The sequence below is a fragment of the Odocoileus virginianus genome, chromosome 9, assembly GCF_023699985.2.
Source record: "Odocoileus virginianus isolate 20LAN1187 ecotype Illinois chromosome 9, Ovbor_1.2, whole genome shotgun sequence".
NCBI lineage: Eukaryota > Metazoa > Chordata > Mammalia > Artiodactyla > Cervidae > Odocoileus > Odocoileus virginianus.
In genome coordinates this window covers 67,123,149-67,149,319 of record NC_069682.1, presented here as the reverse complement: position 1 = coordinate 67,149,319, position 26,171 = coordinate 67,123,149, and the positions used below count along the sequence as shown (strand labels likewise).

Sequence of the window (26,171 nt, the reverse complement as noted above, 5' to 3'; positions counted from 1 at the left end):
TCATTATAGCCAAACAAATTAAAAAAAAAATTTTTTTTAAGAAAACTAATTTATTAAAGAAAAAGAAGGATTTGTCTGTAATGCAAGAGACAGGGGTCCAATCCCTGGGGTTGGGAAGATCCCCTGGAGAAGGAAAGGGCAACCCACTCCAGTATTCTTGCCTGGGAAATCCCATGGACAGAGGAGCCTGGTGGGCTACAGTCCATGAGGTCACAAAAGAGTCAGACATGACTTAGCAACTGGACAGCAACAGCAAACTGGTGCTTATGGGACCACTTCCCACTGAGGGAGTCAGAGATGAGAAGGAGGAGCAGCAGAATGAATGCTGGACTTGAAGTCAGAGAGTCTGGCTTCAAACTGCCTTCTATGCATTCTCCAGGTGATGAAGGTATTTGATATTTCAGGGGCGATTTTCTCAGCTGAAATACTAACAACTAACTCAACAGCATGACAAGTAAATGTGCTTAAAGCCAGTGACCAGGGCTTTGGAAATACTTAGTGCAAACGTGAGACACTGTTATAGGCAAAATGACCACGGGTCCCCAAACCACTACTCATAGGACCGACCATGTGACCCCTGAGTGGTGTGGGACTCTGAAGCTACCCACTGCACTTCTGGGCCCAGTGAGCTGCTTTTCTTTGCTTGGAATGCAGAGTGCCCTTGGAGGGGAGGCGAAGCAAGCAGCAACCCAGCCCATTCCGCTCTGGCAACTCAGCCGCTCTTTCAAACAGAAGTATTGTGTCCCAAGGCCCTTTTAAAATAACCCTATTTTGAGATGTTTATATACAAACCTGGGAAAGAATGGCGGTATTATGCCCGTAACAGAAAGTGCTCATAAATAAGAAGGTGCCATTTCTCATTCATTTCCAAGGCTGCTCTGTGGGCTGCTGCCTTTGGAGCGAGGCCTGGGCGAGGTCTGACTTGCTGGATGGGCTTTTCTTGAGGTTTTTGGGGCCTTGTCCGCCAGCCTTGCTGGGGGAAGGAGCACGCCTGGAGTTCCAGGACTTTCTCTGCCGCACTGCTCATCTGCCTTGTCACTGGGGCCTGGCATCCTCCTCTAGATGGAGGATCCACTTTAGAAAAATCATTTTTTCTTTGTAATCAAGGCTTATAACATGTTTCAGTGAATTCTTCAGAATCACTTGCAATCATTGTAGAGAGCCCTTGGGGGTGGGGGGTGGGGTGGGCGGGGATGGGTTTGAATGCAGCGTATGACACACACACACACACACACACACACACACACATCATGGGTTGCCCTCAGTTATTCTCTTGATCTGCCACCAAAACATATTATCTTCAGGCACCCCGTCCAGTACCCCGCCCCCCACCATAATCACAGCTAGCATATAATAGGAAAGGCACATTGAGACAGGTGAGGAATACATACGTATGTATTTGGGGATAAATATAAATATGTGTGTGTTTTTGGATCTATATGTATGTTTTTAGATATATATGTATGTTTTTGGGTATATATATACACATTTATTGGGCTGCATCAGGTCTTAGCTGTAGCACACGGGACCTTCACTGCGTCCTGTGGGGTCTTTCATTGCGGCTCATGGACTCTAGCCCTGGCAGGTGGGCTCAGCAGTTGTGGTGTGCAGACTTAAGCTGCTCCGTGACATGTGGCATCTTAGTTCCCCAACCAGGATGTGAACCTGAGTCCTCTGCATTGCAAGGTGGGCTCAACCACTGGACCACTAGAGAAGTCCAGGAATACATATGTTTTTAAGTGTGGATGATGTGCTAGGACCAGTGCTGAGAACACCTCTGTTATCTCATTTTGTCCCCACAGCATCTCCAAGAGGCAAGTACTATCATGATTTCCATTTCATAGATGAGAAAACAGAAGCTCAGGGAGATGAAGCTAGTTAACCGAAGTCACACAACTAGTAAGTGCTGGACACTTTTTTTAACACAGTTGTTACTTCATGCTATGATGGTGCCTTCCCTTGATCCAAGAGCTATAGTAAATATTACTGCAGAAACATATTTACTGCTATTAATATCACCCTACTTCTTGTTCCTCCCCCAAGATAACAGTAGCACAGGTACAGTATACTTCAGAAGGGTGATCACTGTTCAGCAAACATTCGCTTTCTATATGCTTCCCTGGGAGGCATGCAGTTCTTGGCCCTGATGTTGGGCTTGGCCATGTAATTTGATTTGGCCAGTGGAGTGTTCTTAGACATGATATGGGCCGAGGCTTGAGATGTGCTTGCGGATGTGCTGGGACCCTTCTGCTGTTCTCTCCATCTCTTGTTACCTGCAGGTTTGTGTACACACCCAAGGCCTCCTCCCTTAAGCACCTGCAATTCTTTCTGCCCCAGAGCTTCTCTGGCCCCAGGGGGGTCCTCAGCCCCCACTTGGGGCATCGACAAGTGCCAGGGAATTAATGTCTCAGGAGTGACTCTCAACTCATGAGGGATGGGAGTTGGTGGATAAAGCTCACATCAGTGGGATAATTCTCAGGTGTGTAACATGGAGTTTCCCAAAGTGCTCCCAATGGGGACCAAGTCCCAGTTGCTTTCAGAGGTGACCTGCTCATTGCTGTGTGTTTTACTGGCTTTCCTCTCTTCCCTGTCTCCTTCCCTCACTCTCTCAAAGTGCTTCTGGAATCACCTCCCAAAATAAACTACCTGCACCCATATTCTTGACTCAAAGTCTATTTTGAGGGAACCCAACCAACACAGGGGCTTAGCACAAAGCCTGGAATTTAGTAAGCACTCAGCAAGTGGTACTAACTATCAGACTATTATCACCCCTACTGCCATCCTGGCTCTGCAACATCCCTGGGGCTTCCACGGGGTGTCCTGTCCCCTCTCTTGGTCTGGCCTAGCTTTGCAGAGCAAGAGCTCAGGCTTTGAGTTAGAAGATGGCAGGCCCTTTCCCGAGTTTGGCTTCAGCACCTGCCCATCCAGTGTCAGGGAGCTCAGCCACACTGGCAAGAGTGTATCTTTCTTGCTGGACATGACTCAGGTCTGAGAATAAGAGAATTTTACTCACTGGCTGCTTAGGTGGCTAGCCTCATTTTCCTTCTCTGTACAATGGGTGTAATTAAGAGCCCAGAGCTGTTGTCCTAGTCTGTTTGGGCTGCTGTAACAGAAGACCATAGATTGGGTGGCTTATAAATAACAGATATTTATTTCTCACAATTCTGGAGATTAGAAGTCCAAGATGAGCATTGTACCAGCATGGTCTATTTCTGGTGAAACAGAATGGTCTGTTTCTGGGTTTCCCTGCTGTATTGCAGACTGCTGACTTCTCACCATGTCCTCACCTGGTGGAAGGGCATGAGGTCTCTGGGGGAGAGGGGGGGTCTCCTTTATAAGGTCACAGATACCATTCATGAGAATTCCACCCTCATGACCACAACACCTCTCAAAGACCCCATCTAGTAATTCTGTCACACTGGGGATTAGGATGTCAACATAAGAATTTGGATGGGTGGGGAGGAGGGGAAACAAACATGCAGACCATAGCAGTCATAGAGATGACGAAAGGAGGGAATGCTCATGCAATGTTTCATCCAGTGCCTGGTACGGAAGGAGAACCCCAAACAGTGGCTGGAGACTTTCTCTAGACCAACCTGCCATTGCATGCCTCAAAGAGGCTCAGAGAATCACCTGTCACAACTTTCGAATATGCAGCCCCACCTGCCATGGGCTATAGAGGTGGGTGGAGTGGAAGGGTCTGGATAGGGCCTGACTGATAGCAAGCCTCTTTGTGAAATTTCTGGCACTGGCAGCCTCCACTGATCAAACATTTATCAGGCCCTTCTATGTTCCCAAAGCACTGTGCAGAGATGAAAATGACGCACATCTGGCCCCCCAGGAAGCTCACAGCCATGCATCAGGCGGGTAAACCCATGACAGCACATAGTAGAATATGTGTCATGTGAAGGATGTTTTCAGGACTGTGTGAGAAGCTGGTTGGGAAAGATTCAGGTGAAGTCTCTGCCCTCTCTGTGATAGCTCAATAATCACGTTGACCATGAACATTTATTGCCACTTCCTCTGAGGCAGGCAAGTGTAGAACAGTTCACATGAGTTAACTCAGTTGCTCCTATACCAACATGGACCTATAAATAGGGCTGTTATCATCATCCTCATTTTATAGATAAGAAATTGAGTCTTGGAGAGGTCATTGCTGCAGGCTCGCCCAGAGTCACACAGTTGGTAAATGGTGGTGCTGAGATTTGAACAGTCTGGATCCAGAGTCCTTACTTTTAACTGCCACTGTCTGCCCCAACCTGGACTCACAGGGGACCTATCATCTGGGTCCTCTGTACTTCCAGGGGTCCCTCTGGGGAATTTGTGTGCAATTTCAGTTAATGATGCTTTGGTTAATTTTAGTCCCTTAGGCTCCTTCCTGGGCCCTGATAAGTTGCAAGTTCTGAGTTTGGTTTGGATTTGCTGGGAAACTTGGGTCTGTCAAATGAGTGAGCATGACTGGACATCCGCTCTGTCCTGATTCCCTGTGGGGCCCCATCCTAGCGTCTAAGTGTGCAGAATCAATCATGGTTTCCAAGACATGACTGGTCACCTGGCATTTTCCATCCTGCAGATGGAGGGTTCTGAAGGTTCCCAGGGTCACCGACTCTGGTAGATCCTGTTCTGGTGCCCTGACGCGATCCCTTTTCTTGCCACCCCTCAGCTGCTGTGAGGCCAGTGGCTAGCTACTCACAGCTGCTCCCTTCTTAGGGTTGTCATATTTAGCAAATCAAAATATTCATTTTTATCTGGCAGCCCCTGATCATTAACTTACAGGAGTTTCCATATTTTTCTACTTGTAATCCCCTAGTGGGATTAACTACTTAATCACCTCTTTTGTCCCTTCATTCTGTTCCTATCACCTTTGCTCAGTAACTCACAAGATACTGAATTCTTGCTCAAGCTCTCTTCTGGAGAACCCAGATCCTCTTGAGAACATGATAAAAACCCTAGACTGTCTCCGTACAACACAGATGAACCTAATCACCGACACTGGCAGCGTTTTTGGAACTGACCTTGAAGAGTCCCTCTCACTTCCTCCTGTGTTTCTCAGACCTTGTCTGCCTCACCCTTTCAGAGTTGAGGGCCAGTGACGGGCAGCACCCACCGATCAAATACACTCAGGGCTAGGAGAATGGAGCTCCACTTCTTGAGAGGAGGAGCATCACAGAATTTGTGGACTTATCTTTAAAATCCCTCAGCCACTTAGTTTCAGTTTTACCTTTATTCATGTGATTACTTGATTAATATCTGTCTGGGCTGCCCTAGTAAAGAAAAAATATCTTTTTTTCCCTTTTTCTCACCATTATATCCCAGTACCTAATACATAGTTAGCACTGCATAAAAACTTATTTAATAAGTGACAAACTTATTTATTAATGTTTGTATAGTTCAAGAAACATCTTTGGCAAAGAAGTCATGATCAAATTTTAGTGGCATGACACCAAAGTTTGGGGTATACGTGACAATCCTTGCAACTGCCCTTTCAGTTCCACTTGGAGGGTGAGGTATAGAGTATGGAGATTTTTTTCCTTCATCCATTTTGCAAATGTTTATTGAGCACTTTTTTTTTTCCATTTATTTTTATTAGTTGGAGGCTAATTACTTTACATCATTGCAGTGATTTTTGTCATACATTGAAATGAATTAGCCATGGATTTACATGTATTCCCCATCCCGGTCCTCCCTCCCACCTCCCTCTTCACCCGATCCCTCTGGGTCTTCCCAGTGCACCAGGCCCGAGCACTTGTCTCATGCACCCAACCTGGGCTGGTGATCTGTTTCACCCTAGATAATATACATGTTTCGATGCTGTTCTCTTGAAACATCCCACCCTCTTGAGCACTTATTGTATGAGAGAAAGAGTTATAGATACTGAGGATATAGAGATTAATAGGATGCACCATGGCTTTATAAATTGAGATGTCTACATGCTAATATATAGAGCAGCCCAAAGGTTTCTGAATAATCTTCACATATGAAAGACAATAGGCACTTGTATTAGAAACAGATCCCTTGATACTGAGTTTGCTGAAGATGTTTTATCAGCCCAGCATGTCCAACGTGAAGCAGAGTATTTACATTTAATTTCAAAGTGGTTGTGCCAACCTCGGTCCTCTGGTCTTCACACTTTGGGTCACTGTTTGCAAATGTATAAAAGGTTTTGTCAAAGGAGCCTGATAAAGATGGAAAGAGAATGACGTTATGTGCGATTAGTGGGGATCGCAGAGTGGTTGATGCCGAGAAATCGTCAGCTCGGGTCACGGCGGGTGCTCATGGAGAGCGAGGATAATGTGAAGAAATGGAATGGGAAGAAAGAAAATAGCAGCAATAAAGGCATTGGCCAAGGTGAATGCAGTGTGGTAGGAGGGCTGGTGTGCGGCCCAGGAGACCTCAGTTCTGGTCCCTGCTCTGCTGTGGAGAGCCCCATTCTGCCTTTCCTGGGCCTCTTGCTTGTAAGGGGTATGCGTTGGATCAGACCAGAGGTCTTAAAGCTTTTTTTTGGTTAGCGTATCTCTACTATAGCATTTTAACCCTGCACCCAGGTGTATGTAGAACAGGTAAGATTTAAGCCTCTCTACTTAGAGGAGTAAGAGTAGGGGGCTATACCCATGCTGTTGGTACCTTTTCCATACTCTCTTGCCCTTAAATTTTCAGTTCATTCCACTGAATTGCAATGGCCAACCTGTGTTTTTTTTTGTTTTTTTTTGGCCCAGGGGCTTTCTCTAGCTTCCAGCATCCATTTTTCTACCTACATGGCAGGCTGGAAGTCCTGGGGAATTAACATTCCCCACAAGCAGCACTCGACCAGTGACTGATGGGAGTCGGGGTATTTATACCCTGAGGTGGGCCATCCTGAGGCATAGGATGTAGACTGGCTCCTAGGGTTCTCGAGAAGCCACAAGCCTTGGGTAGCCCACAGTGGTACTTGCATTACCGACACATCCTTTACTGGCTCCCCCCTTTTTTTTTTCCTTCCCTTTCTCATTTGCTCACTCTCCAACTGGTGTCTCCTGGGATCACCTCCCTAACATATATATGTGCATGCATGCATGCTCAGTCGTGTCCAACTCTTTGTGACCCCATGGACTGTTGCCTGCCAGTCCCCTCTATCCTTGGGATTCTCTGGGCAAGAATACAGGAGTGGGTTGCCATTCCTTCCTCCAGGGGATCTTCCCAACCCAGGGATCAAACCCATGTCTCTTGCATCTCCTGCATTGCAGATGAATTCTTTACTGCTGGACTATTGGGGAATATAGGGCTTGCATTTAAACCCTTGTCTAAAGGTCAACTTCCAGAGTGACCCTAACTAAGACAGGGTTTCAGAGCAGAAAACACTCTCCTTCCCTGATTCCTTACCTCCTCAGAGACTTTTCTGTCAATCTCCTTGGCCCCAGCACAGATTGCAAACCACTGGACTAAAAAAAAAAAAAATTCCATTTCGTTACAGCTGTAGCGTTCAAAAATGTCCGCACATATCTGCTTTCAGAGAATATGGTATATGAAAAACAACTTTATGTTAGCATTCTCGGGTGAAAAGAATCAGATTCTGTATAAACCCAAAGTCAAATGGTGCTTCGACTTTGGAGATGGGTTATTATGAGCTAGCTTTCTCTTTTGCTCACTTGCTTTATGGAGTGAGGAAATGAGTCTGTGCCAACTGGCAGGCACGCTGGCCCCTAATAGGTTAGGGACAATGAAGCTCGAATGGCTCCTGGATTGATAAGGCACCCCCCTCCTTATGAGGGGTGAGTCCCTTTCTGACTCTTCTCTTAACCTTCACATGGAAGAAAGAAGAAGAACATCAGAGCCTCAGAGGTTTTGTCCTCCACCACTGGGAAGAGAAAACACAAAGCACAGATGTAGCGCTTGCTGTGGTGTGATGCTGAGATATCCTTTGCCCTTACTGCCTCCAGGCACAGCGGCCTGGCTTCCAGCTGCTTGCATCTGCACTTTGTTGCCAGTGGCACATGGCTGCCTTCCAGGGAATTCTCACTCCTTGGGAACTGCCCTCAAACTGAGATCGACGGGTGTTGGGATACTAATACCCCAGCTCCCTAGTCCCTGAAGCAGGAAAACTCAGGTGAGTGCTATACAGTGTCCTGAGCTCCCCTGGAATTTGGCTCCAGGCTTTCACAGTGATGATGAGCTTGACAACACTCCCTGAATTGGTTGCCTTGTCTGCCTCACTTCCCCACTCCTCGACTGTTGACTGGTATTTTCTCCCACCTCCCAAATAAATTCCAGCTGCTCAAATGCTTGTCTCAGATTCTGCTCTTGGTAAGACCCCAATTGAAAGACAAGTTTCCCAGACAAGTGTTGGGTAGTTTCTGCTCATCCCTTGTTTGTCTCTGTGACATATCATATGTCACAGTATCAGTTGATGAGCAGATGTGCATGGATGCTTGTTAAGTGCCTCTGGGATGAGGACCCAGCCTTAGGTTCAAGCCTGAGTCAGAACCAAACTTGGGTCCATTCACCTGCACACAGCAAAGCAAACATACTAATTCCAGATTGCAGTGAAGGAAAGTACAGTGCTTATTGCAAGGCACGAAGTGGGGTCCACAACTGGTCTTCTGGAGAGTCACAGGTATGGGCTGTTAGAGGCAAAGGCCAGAGGATGAAGCCCCAAAGACCTCTGGGCACAGTCCCACAGTCGAGGTAATGGGGTTTAGAGGATTAAATCACACTCCAAGAGTGTCCAATAGAGGGCTGCCCACATGTCTTATAACTGAAGGAAATGTGGACACGACACCCACAAGTGTGGGTTTCATTGCCTGAAGCCCAGCTCATCTTCTGCCCGTAAGCCGTGCCCTCCTCACTCTCATTCTTCATGTATTCTCTGGGTCCTTGGCTTCAACACATACTCTACCTCCAGGGTCACCTTTGGCCTCAGTCCCTACCCTCATAAGTTCATCCTTCATAAATTCACCTAATTCTTTCAATCCTCCTTCCAAAATCTTTTTCAAAACTCATTCCCTTTCTTCCATTCTCTTGACCTTGCCGCTACATCCTCAGAACCCAATAAGGTACTCATACATGCTGATTGAATGAATAATGAATAAATGAATGAATGGACAAGTGGTGGCCAATCAGCTGAAAGAAGTCCAACCACCCCAGCTGGCTGTGTGGTCTCACCCTCCATTCTCAGAGCTTATGAATACCTAAATACACACTCTCCTTAATGCTAACACCCACCACTTACTCTTCTGCGGCATAACACGATCATTCTGACCCTCTCACCTTTGCTCTGCTATGCTTCACACCTTAAAAAGCCCAGTTTCTCATCTTTACTTATAAAAATTCTGCTCATTTTCTAAAGCCCAGCTCCCCAGCCTTCTTTGAACTTGAGACATTTAGTCTGTTCCTCTCTGAGGGAGCCACTAAAAATGTGTTTTTGACACCACCATCTTTAAAAGACAGTGAGCTTCTCCATATCAAGAGTCATAGGCACGGTTGACTTTAGCTGTTCACCAAATATTTGGGGTCATCCCCTCTTGTGGACACATAGTAGGAATGTGTCATCCTATTGGCTTGAAGGAAGTTGTGACCATGTGACTAGCTTTGGCCAATGAAATATGAGCAGAGTGATGGGCATCCCTTTTAAGAACAAGTAGAGGGTCCTCCACATCCTCTTTCTTGTTTTAGTGATCATGGAAGGGCGGGGATGGATTTCTCTCAGCCTGAGTTCCTGAGTGAGGATGATGTCTAGCAGAGGTAGTACAAGCAAGAAATAAGCTTTTGTTGTTTCAAGTCTCTAAGATTTGGGGGTTGTGGTTACACAGCATAAGCTAGCCCTTGTGAGAAGCCAGCTTATGTCTTCCTGCTGAAGACAAGGTGTATATGTTGAATGAAGTTACTGAGAAACTTTCTTCACTGGAGTCACTACCATTCTGTGGCTGAGATGATGGAACAGATAACACCGGCATGCTCTGAATTTAAGGTATTAAAATATTGGATTTACATGAAGTTAAGTGAGGCATTGAGTAACTGTCCATTGCATTCTCATTGTAGATGGCCAATGAGGTGGTTATAGTTTGGAAATGAAAGAATGTCCTCCATGGACTATTTTTTCACCTCCTCCCTCCCTCCGTTCATCTCACCCATCTCTTGCCCTTCCTCCATCCCTCCTTCCTTTCTTTCTCTTAAACTTAGTGCTATCTGCTGGTTGAGCATGAAAAGCTCGTATGAGAAGCAGGAACAAGCCAGCCACATGATTTTTAATTTCTTTAAGGTAAGAATAAAGAACAGAAAACCTTGCCATAAGAAAAAATAAATTTGTATTTTGAAAACATTCATCTCTTAGACCAGCAGAGGCAGTTTTGATCGGATCTTCCATTCCTCAATTTCTCATCCTCTACATCTCAAATTTCACCCTAGAAGCAAAAGGGATAAGCTTTTCTAATGACAAAATCTAATATTATATTTTTGCATCACGCTTGTCTCACTTTCTGAGGTTATTTCCTACCATAATGGTCCAGGTTCTCTGAAATATCTTTAAGAAAAGAAATTTTTTTCTCATCAGTGCCTGCAACAAATGAATCACACAGACAATTTGCTGCAGTGGCTTTTCTTTTTGTGTGAAGAGCAAGAATTCCTGAGTGACGAAGCTCAGAATTCACCAACCTCCAGGTTTTGAAATTACTCATCCAGACACGAAACAAAATTGAAAAATCAGAGAGATCTAGTTTGAAAGAAAAAGAATGGCTGATGGCCTGGGAACCAAGTAAGCACCCATTTTGCTTTTGTGCTATTGGATGAAGATGCTTGGATCAAAAGAGGACTTGGAAACGTCAAGGAATTGACAGGCAGGTCTAATAGACGCAGGCAAAGTGTTTATCATACAAAAAAGCATACATCTGGAGTGTCAGCAGCGACACTCAGCCCAGAGAGCCTCACATCGCCCCTCTTGCCATAACAAACTCATTGACAAGAACTGTCATTGACTCTGCTTTATCTTCCGTGTGCTCCTGAGAGAGTGCGTTTCAAGTGCAGCCTACGTAAATGGAGGTTTGCTTCCTGACCTGAGAGATCAATTCTCTGTCAAAGAGAGCTGACTGATGGATCACCATGTGGCTGCCACTGCATTGAAAATCACATCAAATACCTTCTCAAACACACCTCTGAATTACATGCTGGATCTCCAAAGAGGAGGTTACAGATGCATCCACATAGCTTACCCACCTGCCTGTCTCACAAAGAAAATTAGATGAGACTGGTGTTCAGTGGTTTGGGCTGTTCTCCCAGCCAGAGGCAACAGGGTGTCGAGGTTGATAGCACAGATTTCAGAGCCTGGTGGCTGGTTTGGAGCCAGGATCTACTGCTTATCAGCTCTGTAACCTTGGGCAAGTTATTCAACCTCTCTGTTTTGGTTTCCTCAGCTGCCAAATGAGGATAATAATATTGTACCATCCTTCCTGCCTCTCTCCTCCTGTCCCTTCCTTCCAGGGATTTATCCACCCTTCCTCTAGTTTTATTGAGGTATAATAATTGACATATAAGGCTTCCTAGGTGGCGCTAGCAGTAAGCTGCCTGCCAATGTGGGAGATGTTAAGAGATGAGGGTTTGATCCCTGGGTCAAGAAGATCTCCTGAGGAGGGCATGGCAAACCATTCCAGTATTCTTGCCTGGAGAATCCCATGGACAGAGAAGCCTGCAGAGCAACAGTCAGTGGGGTTGCAAAGAGTAGGACACAACTGAAGTGACTTAGCATGCACGCATGCATGCATGCAATTGACACGCAACATTGTTTAAGGTGTACAACATAATGATTTAACTTACATGCCACATGAAGTGATGACCACAGCAAATTTAGTGAACATCCACCATCTCATATAGATACAAATTAGGAAATTTTTTTTTTCTTGTGATGAGAACTCAGGATTTATTCCCAGGGCCGTATCTTAACCTGAAATGAAGTCAAAGTGTTCATCGCTCAGTCGTGTCTGACTCTTTGCAACCCCATAAACTGTAGCCTACCAGGCTCCTCTGTCCATGGAATTCTCCAGGCAAGAGTACTGGAGTGGGTTGCCGTTCCCTTCTCCAGGGGATGTTCCTGACCCAGGGATCGAACCCACGTCTCCTGCTTTGTGGGCAGATTCTTTATCATCTGAGCCACCAGGGAAGCCCATATCTTAACCTAGGTTCTTCAAAAGCAGACCTTGAGACATGTTTCTAAGACAAGAAATTAACTGGGATTTAAAGGTAGATGAGGGCTAAGGGGAGATTGGAAAGATGTGGCCAGGAAGCAGTGATTTACTGAAGAAGCCGCCCTTGGAGGTGACTGGTACTTGATATAGTCCTGGGAGTTTCAGAGACTGTAAAACATGAACCTCAGAGCAAAGAAGGCACCCGAGGGGTGGAAAAGCTGGGGTGCACATACACCAGCTTCCAGCCATCTCTATGAGGTCCGCACTCATGTGTGAGTGCACATGTGTGCGTGTGCACATGCAGGGAAGTGGCATTAATTCCCCAATGCTTCTGACTTGCCTCGTGGGCTGTAAAGTGGGCTCTGTCAGGATGAGAAAGCCCTCAGGCAAAGACGCACATGCTGGCATTTGAAATCCGGCAGTGCCCTCTGGAGAAGTCAGAGTGAAGGGGTAGGTGCGGGGTGATGCTAGATGCTTTGAAGATGAAATGAGTTAATTATTGTGTGACACTTAGCAAAGTTCCCGCCCAGAGTAAGCACTCCTCAAAGAGCTTGATTAACACGGAAGCTAGACCACTGTTCTTTGGGATGATTTAATATTTTTGGATGGATTTTATTTCTGTTTCTCACTTTTTCCTTTGGGATTCTGAATCATGATTAGGGGCTTGTAAGATTGGCCAAGTGCATTACAGGTTTTCGTCAAGATGAGTGTGCAAACGTGAAGTGGGTTAACTGATGGAGCTGTCTCAATCAGAGAGACTCATCACCGTGTCATGGCCTCTGTGACAAATGTCTGTCTGGCTGGCTATTGGAGGAGCCACGTGTCTTCTGCACTTATTCAATCCTGGAGGTCACTGCCAGCTCGAGAGACATGATTCCGATCCCTGATCTGGGAAGATTCCGCGTGTGCCATGGAGCAGCTAAGCCTGTGCTCTAGAGCTCAAGGGCCGCAACTGCTGAAGCCCGCGTGCCCTAGAGCCTGAGCTCTGCACAAGAGAAGCTACGTCAATGAGATGCCCGCGCACCGCAACAGGAGACTAGCCTCCACTCACCCCAACTAGAGAAAAGCCCGCACAGCAACATACACCCAGTATAGCCAAAAAATAATAAATAAGCAAAAGTATAAAAAAATACTGGAGGTCACGATCTAGCTATGCTTATGCTGCAGTGACAAATAAGCCCAGAGTCTTACTGACTTAATGGGAATTAACACCCATCTAATCTTGTCCCTCTGCTTATCCTGCACTGTGAACTCACTGAAGTGGGCCGAATCTTAGTCACCATTGTATCCCCAGCTCCTAGGACAGGGCACAGCACAAAAAGGGGACAATGATAAGCAAATAATGAACAAATCGACCAATGGATTCCATGAGCATCACGCTTGCAGATTTCCTGTCCTCTGAAATATGGGTCTCTTCCCATTGACCATCTATGCAGCTCCCTGAAACTTTTCTTGCTCTCCTGAGCCTGTAATAGCCCCTCTCCTTTAACTTCTTGGGTGCTCCATATCTCTCCCCAGTATATCACCTTCTGCCTTGCATGATGGTAATTTCTGTGCATGTCAGACCTTATCACTCTTCCCTTAAACCCCCATGGTGGTTTCCAAGTACCCTTACGATGCTTTCTACATCCTGATCTGTGCTCTAGCCCCCAAGTCTCCCCTGGGGATCTTACCACCACTTTCTCCTCTCCTCTCCTTCAGCCACAGTGGTCCTATAGCTGTTCCTTGCATGTGTCGTGCCTGATGCTGCCTCAGGCCGTTTGCACCAGTTGTGCCTTATGACATCTGTCTACTTTCTGCCCTCAGATCACTTGTTCTACTGATTCAGATCACTGCTCAAATGTCATCACATTAGAAAGGGCTTCCCTGACCACTCTATCTTAAGAAGGATACACACCACCACATTAATCTGCTTTATATAAATATTTTTTATCAATATATCACACATTTACTTGGTTGTCCTGTTGGCCCCTTTCACCTATAAGGGTGAGAACTCCATGAGGACAGTGACCTTCCTTATTTTTTGCATTATCTTCAGCTCCCATGAAGACTGGCACTTAATAGGACCTCAGTAAATATTTTTTGAATAAAGGCATAACAATTATCATCTCATTTTAGACACAGGGTAACTGAATCCTATAGAACTGAATAAAACCACATAAACTAACATGGCAATTTATCTATCAAGTATCTCACATCTACTATGTGCAGATATTTCACTTTAACTTTTATAATATGAAGTTTCTTTTACATATAGGGAAACTGAGGCCCAGAGAGGTCGTGTGACTTGTCCAAGGTCACACAGCCAAGAAAGCAGCAGAGCAGGGATTCAAACTCATTGATGGTCTGGTTTCTGGGCCCATGCTCTTCACCACTGTGCTCTAGGAGGCAGCCAAGAAGGAACACACTGTGGGTGGTTGGAGGAACTACCAAGAGAATCCGTTAAAAGCTCTCCATTCCCAACTGGGACTTTCTCACGTGGGAAACATGACGGTGGGAGTGAGTGTTGGGAGCTGTGATGGAGGCGAGGCAATTACTCTGTGAAGTGCACAGGGCACGGCCCCGGGAGATGGTCTCATCCTGGGTCTGCAGAGATGGCTAATCCAGAGGGTTAGGGCATGACTCACCATGGCAGCAAAAGTGAACAAGTCTTATGTCATCATCCAAATGCACTCACCTGTGAGCTATCATCTGAGTAAGGCGTCCTTGCCCTGGCAAACTCCTTGAAGGCAGAACCTGTGTGTCTACAGTACCCCCACAAGGGCCAGGTATACATGAGGTGTTCAATAAACGCTCAGTGAATGGGGGCTACTGTTTTCCACTCAAAAGCAGACATTAATTTAGGGGCACACCCATCCACCCACTGCCCGCATCCAGTCTCTCCCCACACTAATCTACTTCATGCACAGGTATCTGACTGTTTTCACAAACCTAAATATGATGAAAGCCCTTCCATGCTCATAAACTTTCCCTGGCTTTTCACTGTCCCAGGAAAAGTTCCAAAGTCTAAAAAGGAGTCCTCTAGGATGTCAGTACTTGATACAGTTTCAGAGACCAGCTATGGGGTCCCCTCTATCTTTCCCTTGACTAATTTTGCAGGGTCCTGATAAGGTAAAGTAACTTGACCAAGGATGCAGTGGGCCAGTGGTGGAGACGGGCCTGGAAACCTGGTCACCTAATGCCCAGTCCAGTGGTCTGACCTCTGTGAGTATCTGCAGGGCACAAACATGTAACTCCAAGGTCACAGAGAGCAGCTTTCTGTTTGAAGGCAGCTGAATCCCTCCCTCCTCTGTCATGGTAACCATTTCCATACAGCTTCATTCCTCTTTGGCCTCTGATCCCTGGGCTAGATAATTAATCAGGCTTTTGAATAATTAAAATTATTTTAAAAATGCCTTTGTAACTGCTAAAATTGCTCCAGTAATTACTGCCTTATCAAGAGACTGCTGCTGCAGACTGGAATCCTTCTCCAACAGATGGGAAGTATTTTCACTTGAGGCTTTGGGATTCAAAAGTTGAGGAAGGCGCATTTGTTATGTTAGCTAGTCGCTTTGAACATGAATAGCATCAACTCTTGACTCCACGATCTCCACAGAACCACCCCCCTCTCATTCTTAGAGTTAGATCTCCTAACGAGATACAGTGTATCTCCTTCTTTGCTTTCACAGCCTGCTATCAAGTATGATCATTAATTAAAATACTGGATTGATTCATTTAATCCAATTCTGCACATGGGCCTTTCTGAGCCTGGCTTCCAAGTTCAGCATTCACTTTTCAATAAGAAAATTCTTTTTTTTTTTTTTTTTTTTAACTATGTATTTGTTTGGCTGTGCGGTGTCTTAGTTGGGGCATGTGGGATCTAATTTCCTGACCGGGGATCAAACTGGGGCCCCATGAGCTGGGAGCATGAAGCCTTAGCCAGTGGACCACAACAGAAGTCTGTGAATAAGTAAACTCTTGTGGGAGCAAAGTGAATGATGAGGTTTGCTTTTATTAAGTTACCTCCTGGCCCTTCCTGACCCAGCCCACACCTGGTGCTGAGTGCTAAGATGAAACATTCTGTCCCCACCACTTCTGTGTCATACCTCTTAATGGGTTTTTTTTTGAAACCCAGATCCAGGGTGCTCAGGACTGACACCTGCATCCTGGATTTAGGATGCTGTGCAGAAACATGGCGGATGATCCCAGAAAACACAACACAGTGGAAGAAGCAACTTCCCAACCGAGGCCCCTTAAATTGATCAAAGACAGGACTAACCACAACACCCGGGGAGGAAATAATAAGGCAGGTGTAGCCAGGGGGGTGATGTTCATGGGATCGTGTAAGGGAGGCACTATTCTATATTGGTTAAGACCACATGCCCTGGTGTTCACCTTAGTCACAACTTCCCCTGGACACATCTGCCATGGTTCAGGCTTCCATGCCCTTCCACACCCATGGGCTTCCAGTATCTTTGTTTCTCTGTCCTAAGGCTGGGAGTAGTTTCTTGCTCTGGTGTATTTCTCAGTTAAACTTCCCGTCCCTTTCTGGGATCTCAGTTACCTCATCACCTCTATAGACAATTTCCAGAATTAAATTTCTTCTGTTGTGAGTACTTTAAGCAGTTTCTCTTTCCCTGATTGGATCTCAACTGATCAACCGCTAGGACAAACAGTAAGTCAACACATGCCCTCTTGGGCTTACATGAATTTGAGATGGGTCACTTGTGACCTAGAGAGTCTGGACTTACGTGGGCATCAACAGGAAACAAGGTAGCTAGCAGCTGCCAAGCACTTACTCGGTTTATACCAGGCACCGTGCTCAGTGCTTTGTTTTCATTATAGAATCTATGAAGTAGGAACTATGATCTCCGTTTTGTAGATGAGGCAGTGGAGATATGATCAATTTAAGCAATTTCATCTCCATCAGGTTTATTTTCTTCACAGGGAAATGCGCTCAGAGCCAGCTGCTCCTTTCAATAACGAAGAGATTCCCTACAGGTACGTCAAGGCTCAGGGTGGCAAGACAAGCAAGGAGGTGAGGCATGACAAAAGGTAGGTCTATGTGCTATTTCGTGATGTGGTCTAAAAGCTGAACCTGCTTCTCCCGGTCAGGGAGGGGAGGTGTCAAGATAGGGCCACGCGAACCAGCCACAGGCATCTCTGCTAACTGTGATTCAAGGCAAGTCCTTGCTGCTAATTGCACACACATTTTGCTAAAGGTAGTAAATAGGAATCACTCACGTGTCCTTAGAGACCGCGGCACCATTCAGTATTCATGGCAAATATGTCACTGAGCTTCATAAGAGAATCATTTTAAAACAAAGCTTGGTCAGCTGTTGAATAATTTACTGGTGGTGACAGCAGGGAGAATATCTAATAACCAGTGAGATTGGCTTTCAAATCGAAAATAAATTCATGTTAGAAGTTACAGGAGGAGAAAAAGGAGGAGGGGGGGAAGCGTGATTAGCAGTAAGGAAATATTTAACATTCGTCAATTCTTGATGTTTTGGAAACCCGTCAGAGAGGAGAAACCTGATTATTGATAGACTGCACAATTCCATACATTTATATTTTAAAACATCCATGGGTCTTTAAGATTCTTCTCGTGGGAAACAAGAGTTAGAGTTTGTCCTCTGAAAGCAGAAGCCCTGACCCCCAACTGCTCCCTGGGGAGCTTTGTTAATCTGGGGGCTTTTGGGGGCTATACAGTCTTTGTTATCATATCTCAATTTTCCTGAGGTAGGTAGTGCCTGAGAAATTTGGGGAGCAAAGCCTCAAAGAAATAAACTCAACCTAAACTATAATGCCACATTCTCCTGCTCTGGGGAGAATCTGGCCCAGAACTTATTACAGGGGATCTGACTTCTGGGTAAACTGAACTTATTTATTTTTGTTTACCAGCAAAGCCCTATTGAAATGTCTGTAAAATGAAAAGGGTTTTGAGATGGTTAGGCTTAGAGTTCTCTGCTCATTCCATTATTTTTTTGTCCATGGTTGGGAGATATGATAACAGTGATTTTAAAAGGTCCAGGAGATGCTGAGAAGAAACCTAAAACCGGTATGCGTCCTGAATCACTGAATTCCTTGTGCTTCTGTTTCCTCACCTGTTAATGGGAAATAATAAGGGAATTGTAGGGTGGATGCACGTAAGGTTTTTAGCTGTGGTCCTGGCTCACAGTAAATGCAAGTTCAAGCATTTCAGGAGGGCAGAAGCCAAACCAAAGTGAACAGTCCCCCAGATTATTGATCTTTAAGCTTCAGTGGCAGACAGTGATGAACAGTGTTTCTGAATAAAGGAGCCTCCCAGCTCCCCCTGCCTTTCAGCCCGCTCCCCAGGGCGCAGGGCACACTCTGTCCTCCAACCAATCCCTAAATTTGCCACGCCAGAGACAGGCTTCCAGATAAGACAGATGATTTCTGTGTTTCCAGATGGTATTTTCTGCGGTTTTACATTCTGAGATCATGCCCTCCATTCTTCACGTCATTTCAACAAACTCACCCTCGTTCAGCCTTGAGTTATTAGCATTTATTTTAGCTGGTAGAAATAATGATTTATCAACATTTTATCTGACGTGATAATGGCTTAAATAAGCGTGCACAGTCTGGCCTGTTGCACCCATGGGACAGTCTCGATGCACTTGGGAGTCCTCTGCCCCCATCCTGTTGGGTTCCAGGCATGAGGAAAGAGATCCTGGGGACTGAAGTGAGTGGCTAACGCTTTGGGTGAAGTGTTTTTCTCTGTAGTATAGTACAGTAAAATAATATTTCTCAAACAGACTATTTCTGAAACTGAAGGAACTCATCTTTATTCCACTGGGTTGCCTGTGGAGCATCTGACTGGTTGAAAAAGCTCTGGTTGTGTAAAAATCACAGGGTCTATGGTGGGGGGTTGGATAGAGCATCTGATGGAGAGGGGGGCTTCCCAGGTAGCTCAGGGGAAAAGAACCCACCTGCCAAAGTAGGAGACACAGGTTTGATCCCTGGATTCGGAAGAACCCCTGGAGAAGGAAATAGCAACCCACTCCAGTATTCTTGCCTCGGAAATCCCATAGACAGAAGAGACTGGTGGGCTACAGCCACGGAGTTGCAAAGAATCGGACGTGACTTAGTGACTAAACAGCAGCAGCAGACCCTGGGTAAGTGGTCAAGTTTGTAAACCACTTATTAAAAGAGTTCATGAGTATTTCATTTCATAGGTGAGATGAATAGATGTTACTTGACTGCCCAAGATCCTTTGGAGAAAATCTTCTTTTCCCACTCCATTGGATCCTCAGGGGGCTGTCAGTTATGGTGACTGGCCCCAGTATGGAGGGGTGGACAAATGACCCAGGCTGGTCAGTTCTAGAACTGCCCTCCCTACTACATCCCAGGCGGAATGAATTATTTCAGGAAATGGAATGTGCCCCAATCCAGCCAATCAGTGTCTTTGCTAGAGGTTGGCAGGGGTGGTGCAGAAGGTCTCACTTTTTACAAAGACTGGTAAGTCATGAGACCTATACAGGAAGCTGTCATTGTCCAATTTCTCTGACTATCCACAAACTGAGATATATGGATGGGGAGGGGGAGAGAGAATGGCATTTGAGTACCTGGATCCAGCTTTGCCTGAAGGTGCCCATGAATTGCTCAGCTAAATAAGCCACTGGATTCCTCTTTTCACTTAAGCTTGTTTGAGCTAGATGTCTGTCATTTGTAAGAAAAAGAGTCCTGCCCAAAGTACATCATGTGTACATGTTCCAAGCTCAGCCTCTATGTTCAGAGACACAATGCTGATGTCCGCATGATGCTGACCTGGCCTCAGCAGATGGAGAGTTGTACTTGGAGGCTCATAGCTTCCCTTGTTCCTGACACCACATAAATTCACCAACTTATATACGCCTGAGACTCACTAGTGTCCAAGTTAAAAAATCAAATACTTGAGCCTCAGTCTCTAGGGATTCTGATTTAGTTCCATGCAAAATTAATGAATTAATTGACAAGCCCCTGATGCTGGGAAAGACTGAAGGCCAAAGGTGAAGAGGGCAGCAAAGATGAGATGGTTGGATTAAGCATCACCAACTGTGACTCAATGGACTTGAACTTGGGCAAACTCCAGGAGACAGTGAGGGACAGGGAGGCCTGGTGTGCTGCAGTCCTTGGGGTCACAAAGAGTTGGATATGACTTAGCAACTGAACAACAAAATTAACCAACACCCTGAGTGGTTCTGGAATAGATGTGTCCTGTGGACCCATGTTGGGAACTGGACTGTACACTTGCCCACCATGCCCTCTTCGGGAACATCTCTCCGTACGTGCATGGAGCCCCTGAGTTGGGCAAGGGGTGGGGTGTCTTTATAAAGGTATATTTAAGGGTGTAGCCCCTGCTCCCCCCATCCAACACCAATTCTCAGATGATTCATATCACACACACCCAGCAGGAGACTATGAATGGGGAATCTTTTTGCAGTGGTTCTTAGTGGGAATATTAGGTATATTAAAACAATACTCTTACCAGAAATGAAAGAGTTAGTCGCTCAGTCATGTCTGATTCTTTGCGACCCCGTGCGTGAACCGTAGCCTGCCAGGCTCTTCTGTCCATGGGATTCTCCAGGCAAGAATACTGGAGTGGGTTGCCATTCCCTTCTCCAGGGGATCTTCCTGACCCAGAGATCAAACCCAGGCCTTCTGCATTGCATGCAGAGTCTTTACTGCCTGAGCCACAGGGAAGGTATATTGACCAGGACTGTTGTCTGAGTCCTCTCCAAATCACATGATGGCTGAGGGTGGGATCCTAGGTGATTCTAACATGCAGCAGGGTTGAGAACCACTGCGGCAGAAACCTGGGCCTGGCTGCCTTGTGAGAGCCCAGAAACAACTGTGCTCTCGCCCCAAAGGCTCAGTTGCCCACCTAAATTTGATCTATGGAGCATTCAAATGCTGGCCTGAGTGCGCAGAATTCTGTCACCATCAAGAACACAGATTTTATCTGTGGGTGGGAGGTTCACTGATACTTCTCAAAACACAAAAATAAAGTAACAAGTCAATGAAAAGAAAATGCCAAATCCATATAATCATAAAAAGTAATAAACATAAGTAAATAAATAGTGAGAGAGTTACACAGGGAAACATCATGAAAGTATATTAAGAATCAGGAATTCTGGTGAAGCCAATTCTGTAAACTTGAGGTCTGAAGGAAGTTTTTGGAATTTCTTTTTTAAAAAAATTGCTGCCGCTGCTGTTTAATCACTAAGTTGTGAATGACTCTTTGATACCCCATGGGCTGTAGCTCGCCAGGCTCCTCTGTCCATGGGATTTCCCAGGCAAGAATACTGGAGTGGGTTGCCATTTCCTTCTGCAGGGGATCTTCCACACCCAAGGACTGAACCCAAGTCTTCTGTCTGACAGGTAGAATTTTTATCACTGAGCTGCCTAGGAAGCTCCTCTTAAAAAAAAAAAAAGGTATTTGCTTTTAGCCATCATGAAGCTGGCCAGACCACAGACCTCAGATGTTAAAGTCCTCCCAGCACTTGACCCTCCCCTGAAGTCCCTTAATAATATGATTTGAAGGGCTTCCCTGCTGGTCCAGTGACTGAGACTCCTTGTTCCCAGTGCAGAGGGACTGGGTTTGATCCCTGGTTGGGGAACTAGATCCCACATGCTGCAACTAAGATTGAAGATCCTGAGTGCCACAATTAAGACCTGGTGTGGCCAAATAAATAAAAATAAATACAAATTTAAAAAAATATGATTTGATTCAGCTCCCCCCACCCCCATCCCCCAAAAAGGCCTTATTTCTGTATCGTCTGTTTCATACTTCTTGATCCCATTTTCTCCTCAAAGGTCCAGTGTCCATCGTTCCTGAGACTCGGGCCCCACTTGGAGCAGGCTTGGCACTGGGGGGCAGACAGGCTTCTGAAGACTCCAGGCCTTCTCTCCTGGTTCCTCTCTGGCAGGACGGGCCTTTTCCTTCTCGGAGCCTGGGCCGGGTGCTAACAGCAGTCTGACGACAGCATAGCACTGATGCTCATTTGTCGGCTTGGACAGAGTTCCTCTCCCAGGATCTCCCATGAGCCTCCTCAGCGCACAGTCTGATACAAAGGGAACATTGCCAGGCTCTGAAGTCTGGGGTTCATCAGTTCTGGGCTGAGTGAGGGTTCTGAGTTATCAACAAGAGCTCCTGGGGGATCCCAGCATCAGGGACCATTGGAAATGTCACCTGACACATTTCACTCTGAGCACCTGGGAGCCTTGCTCTGGTGAGTTGACCTCCCCACAGGTCTTGACAGAAGGAGCACTGAACTTCCTGTGTGGAGACAGCTCATCCTGATCTTCTATTTGGCCCCACTAGGCAAATTTGGCCCTCATCAACATATATTGAATGCTAGCTGGATGCACCTGGGGCCTTGGCGTTGAGGGTATGAGGATGTGGACACAGTCCTGACCCTGCAGAGGTGGCCACCCTCATGGAGAAGGCAGCTCTGCAGGTGGTCCTATGGACACAGAACTGCTAGACACTTCTTCATTCCCTCCACTACCGTCCAACCCCTGGGTCCTCCCAAAGCTGAGTGATTTGGATGCCCAGGTAAGGATAAAGCGGGATCAGGATTTTGAATTTGGCATTGCAGAGACAGAGGAGGCAGTGGAGAGTCACCCACTGTGGCTTGGAGTAAAGAGTGTGTGTAAATAATGTTAGAGGAAGGAGGGAGCCTTTGGGGCACGTCCTAGCCTATGGGAACGAGCAGAGTGTTCTGCATCTCTGAGTGTTTGCCTAGCAGTTCCTGCCACAAAAATGCCCTTCTTTCCTCCTTGACCTGGCGAGGAGGACTCCATGTGCGGGAGTTTAAGGTGAATTAGAGAAGGGACAGGCTTAGAAAGGCTGGCTGGGCTCAGTCATTTGGGGACTTGTTGGCCATATTAAGGATTTGGACTTAATTCTTTTTTTTTTTAATCCACGAGGAAATTTATTTTATTATTATTTTTTAAATTGGAGGATAATTGCTTTACAATGTTGCACTGGTTTCTGCCGTACAACAATGCGACTCAGTCATGAGAATATATGTATCCCCTCTCTTGAGCCTCCCTACCATCCCCCCACACCCTACCATCCCACCCTCTAGGGCATCCCAGAGTGCAGGCTGGGCTCCTCGTGTTACAGAGCAGCTTCCCACAAGCTATTTTGCACATAGTAGCGTATACATGTCATTATTCTGAGGGCAGTAGGGCATCTGTGAAGGGCTTTAAGCTGGCGAGTGACAGGATTGTGGGCTGAAGGTCTCCTCCATCAAGCGCTCCGGCTGCTGTGTGTGGGGCGGGCTTGGGAGGAATGAGACCGGAGGCAGAACAGAGCTGAGGTCTGAGCTCAGCTTGCTGCAGGGGGATTCAGAGAAGCAACAGGTTCAGCCCATCTCAGACAGGTGAGGCCATCCTTTACCTGGGACCCTCCTGAATCTGAGAATCTAGAGTCAGGGACGAGGGGAGGAGCTGAGAGCCTTGGGGAACCCCAGTGCTCTGAAATGCCCGTGTCCAACCACAAGGCCCCAGGCTGCCACGGGGACCGTGGCTTTTGTCCTGCAGAGAAGCACTTTGCTGGAAGCAAGAAGTGAAAGCTGGGGCTATGCCTCAATCCCGTTAGATGTCCATTGATTATGTCCATGACCCTAACAGCCTCCTGCCCCTGATGTGCTGTGTGACCTCTCCCCGGGGCTGACTCTGGGTGCCTGTGGGTGGGGGGTCACCTTACTTTGCCATCCCAGTTGCTCAGCCTGGGACCACACATATGATAGAAACACAAACAACCATGGTGGGTGCTTGGCACACATCGCTTAGTTGTGTGTGTGTGTGTGTGTGTGAGTTTTCATGAAAAGAAACAGCTGTCTGGCAGAACCCACTTAGGCAAAGCAAGATGCTGCCCTAGCATCCCAGGCACTGAGATCTACCTGCCAATGGTCTGGACCATGTGTCGGTGGTTTTGCCCAAGGATGAGGCAGCTGGCACTCCTTGCTGTGTTGGCATCCAGGTGTGTATGATATTGGCGTGGCATCAAGGCTGGGGTGGTTTGTGAGTCTAAGACTTGGAAGTAGCAGAGGAAGGAAAAGAAGAGACCTCTTGAGCAGGCCAGCCCTGTACTAGTGGTTCTAACATCCATAAAAGCACTTAATTCTTACTCAGCTCAGTCTGGGTGAATAACGACCCCAGTGGGGAGAAAGATCTGCAGAGGAGGAGTGACTAGTTCATGGTCACCATGGTGGTAAAGGGAGGTATAAGGAATGTGAGCAGGTCGGTGCAAGGCCTCACCTGGAAGGCCTTTTTTAAATTTTATATTGGAGTATAGTTGATTTACAATGTTGTGTGAGTTTCAGTGTACAGCAAAGTGATTCAGTTACACATATATTCATCCTTTTACAGGTTCTTTTCTCATAAAGGTTATTGCAGAATATTGAGTGGAGTTCCTCGAGCTATACAGTAGGTCCCTGTTGATTATCTATTTTATATATAGTAGTATATGTACATTAATCCCAAACTAGAGGAGTGTTACTGAATTAAAGCATGTTCTAGAAGAGGAAACAGATGTTGGCAGTGAGGGTGGCATCTGAAATCATATAAGAAGAGGCCCAGGAAGGATGCAAAGCAGAAGTCCCCCATCTTTTTGGCAACAGGGGCCGGTTTTGTGGAAGACAATTTTTCTACAGACCGGGGTGGGAATGGTTTCGGGATGATTCAAGCGCATTTACTGTGGACTTTATTATTATTACATGAGTTTCTAGGGACCCTTGATGTTAAGGATTGAGAAGGCTTACCAAGAGCACACCAACATCCAAATGAAAGTCACTTGGAAGTGTGTCCAGGCTTTCTGTCTGTCCCCAGAGAGAAGCTGACTCTAAAGGGGAGAAATGACAGGGTGGTAGCGTTGGTTCAGCACAAGAGAGATCTTTCCAATCACAAAGGCCTCAACCTCAAAGTGATTCCTTTGTAAAGTTTTGCTTTTGGACGCAGAGATATTATTGGATAATGCATGTTTTTACAGAACAAAACGGTTAGATCATCAGCTTATGCTTAAAGTATACGTATGGTTTCTAAGTTGCATTTGAGTTCTTTAGATTTGCATATTTCAACAGACAGCATTAACATATTAATATTCCTGCTGTAAAAACATTATTTAAGCCAGAACTATTGGCTCTGAAAGAGTCTGTGGTGTGTGCAGAACCACTCTGCTAATAGAAAGGTTAACTTGTATTTTTGAATTATTGATGATTGCTTGTTACTAATTTTTTTTTCTCAGAAAGGAGGAAATTATTAATGAAGAGATCACTGCCAATGTGTCTGACATCTATTAATGGTTTCATCTTGCAACCAGATTAAAAGAGACAGCTGGTCCATGAATTTATGCGTGCAGACAGCTCCAAATGCGCTGACAACTCTGTGGGAGGGCGGGGCCGCCAGGCACTGGGGCCTGGGCATTGGCACAGGTGGCTGGTGAGAGGTCCCCTCCCGGCTGGCATGGCCTGGTCCAAGGGCTGTCAAAGGTTTGCTGCGGAGGGACCAGGCAGCGGATGGGCTATCACTCTCCTGACATCTTTTCAACTCTTCTGTTCCCTTGGGAGCCCACTGACACCTCTCTGTGCCAGTCACTTACGGGCATTTTCTCCATGGCTGTTTTAGATCTGTGATTTTTCAACATGAGCTTGCATCTTCTAAACATGCTCACCTGGGAACATCACCTGGGAGACTGGTGAAAACACATTCTTGGGCCCCACTTCTAGCATTTCTAATTCAGTAGGTATAGGGTAGAGCCCCAAAATTTGCATTCCTAACATGTTCCCAGGTGATACTGGTGCCACTAGTCCAAGGACCACATTTTGAGAACCAGTTTTACCAATGATTGTCAGCTTGTGCTGTGACACTGCTCTGGAGAAGGGGCTGGCAACTTTTTCTGTAAAGGGCAAGGACAGTAAATATTTTCAGTGAAATGGGCCAGATAATCTGTCACAGTTACTCACAGTTACTCAATTCTGCCTCTGTAGTGCTGGAAGCAGCCAAGGGCAATATGTAGACAAATATGCAGGA

General features: G+C 46.1%; 1 long non-coding RNA gene across 1 annotated transcript; it reads left to right on the top strand.

Moving 5' to 3' along the window:
• The first annotated feature begins 257 nt into the window (after positions 1–257).
• On the top strand, positions 258–26,082 carry LOC139036774 (uncharacterized). The gene is made up of 4 exons (XR_011489630.1): positions 258–388; positions 1,803–1,899; positions 17,076–17,183; positions 21,948–26,082. It is a non-coding gene; the product is annotated as an uncharacterized lncRNA (long non-coding RNA).
• The last annotated feature ends 89 nt before the right edge of the window (positions 26,083–26,171 follow it).